The sequence below is a fragment of the Propithecus coquereli genome, unplaced genomic scaffold (genome assembly GCF_000956105.1).
Source record: "Propithecus coquereli isolate 6110/MARCELLA unplaced genomic scaffold, Pcoq_1.0 Scaffold380, whole genome shotgun sequence".
Taxonomy (NCBI): domain Eukaryota; kingdom Metazoa; phylum Chordata; class Mammalia; order Primates; family Indriidae; genus Propithecus; species Propithecus coquereli.
The window spans coordinates 397,148-399,119 of NW_012149508.1; the positions used below are offsets into that span (position 1 = coordinate 397,148).

General features: G+C 40.0%; 1 protein-coding gene across 1 annotated transcript in view; it reads right to left on the reverse strand.

Moving 5' to 3' along the window:
* GABARAPL1 (GABA(A) receptor-associated protein like 1) overlaps positions 1–1,972 on the reverse strand; it is a 38,255-nt gene that overhangs the window by 2,440 nt on the left and 33,843 nt on the right. The gene's annotated exons all lie outside the window — the stretch shown is intronic.

The following is a 1,972-nucleotide window of genomic DNA, read 5'->3' on the forward strand; positions in this document are numbered from 1 at the left end:
GATGCAATATGACACCTGGTTGTGCACAAGGCAGTGAATCTGCCTGGTTACCACTGCACATTAGTTAACCATCAGTTGTTCTTTTGTAATCTTAACCTCTGACTGTACAACACAGTCTATAATTTTTTTTAAGAGGTACACTATGATTGAAGGAAGAAAACAATTCAGCTTTGGAGAGGAAATAAAGCAGAATAGCCATTCACAAGTGGAGTTCTTTTTCTAGTCTCCACTTATACAGGGTTAAGACCCATCCTAGGGAACACTAAATCTGAATGGCACAGGCACTGAGTGTCTCTTGATGGAAAGAAGCAGCTTTACTTTTTATTATAAAGAGAGTGACCACATATTTTGTTCACTGGGGAACTTGTGACTATGAAATAAGAAACCATGAATATATCAATCAGTACAATAGGCATAAATCAAGACTACCCTCAGCAAACCTAGATGTATGCTTAACTTCGCATACTTGAGATCTTTCTGTCAAAGTATACAGAAGAGCTGAAGACTCATCTCTGATGCTGATGACATACTGACCTCCAAGGAAAGGAAAAAGATTATTTGACACATGATTTAAACTTCGTCTCCAGAAAGCAGCATCAGAGTAAGTCAATCTTACAAGAGAGATGAAGCCCAGGTAAATGGAAGGACACTTCTTAAACTACTTTTAGTTCTAGACAAGCCTCACAGTGGCCTGAGGGCACTAAGAAGCATTAAAAGTTAACTAACAGGAACCAGGAAGATGTTGCTGAGACATTGGCATTCAGAAAAAGCACTAAATCCAAACCAGAGCACTGAAATACAAGTATACATCTTGGCTTTGTCTCTGAACCTGGCTAAGTTATTAATATTTAAACGTTATGGATCTGTAAAATCAGAGAGCTGGTCTAAAACGCCATGTAATGTTCTATTCAAGGATAAAATTTGTTCCCCAGGAAAATCCACAGATAAGTCAGCCTAAAATGAGCAAAGGCTTTCTGGGAGAGACAGAGCTTCTAAATTCAAACTAACTCTGGTTTGGCAATGACCTGCAGTCTCTTGCCCTACAGGTGTGTACACAGGGCTAGGATCTGTTAGGTGACTGTTTTAAACATTCACCCAATCTCATTCCTAGGTAGTGGATGAGGGTATTCGTTTCAAAATATAGTTCATACCTAACAACTCAAATATTAGCTTCCTTTTGGCTTTATTACGGAATACCCGATATTTTTGTCTGCAGTTACAAGTGTCAATTTTCAATGCTTTGATCAAAACTTCTTAGATTTTCCATAATTTTCTGCATATGGTGCTTGCTGGGCTTGGGCTTCTTCCTTTTCTGTCAACTCTGACTTAACTTTTAGAACCTAACTTTCAGTGGGTGGTGGAATCCTGCCATGGATATATTATGACTTCCTACATCTTTTTCAGTGGCTCTCATATATTTCATAAACTACAGAGGTAGACACCACTTAGAGATATACATGCAAGACATCAAAGAGAGTTAGCGATGGGTTCTAAGGTTCATTATGAAAGGAGCTGCTACTAATCTGTTTTTCATTCTATCGTATAACTTGCACACCCACAGCCCACCCACATATTGGCTCCTGACAACTAAATGAAAGACTTTCATATTGTCAGAAGACACCACACTTGTTGTGACACCAGGAGCCTGGCTTAGGTGCTATTTGCTGCTTTGGGAGAGGGTGGCTTCATACTTGTCAAGCCGTAGAGGAGAGAATGAGAATAAGGTGTGCTTGGGACTTTCAGCAAAACCTGGTGCCCAGAGCAATGACTCTCAAACTTCAGTGTGCAGCAGGAATCGTATGAGGAGCTTGTTAAAAATTAGACACCTACGCTGAGATTCTGAGTCAGCTAAATCTAAGACATGGCTGAGACATCTGAATTTGTAATTAGCACACCCACGCCCCACGCCTATACTCTAAGTAGGTAATCTTCCACCTTCAGCCTTAAGAAACACAAAAAGCGGTGACAATGC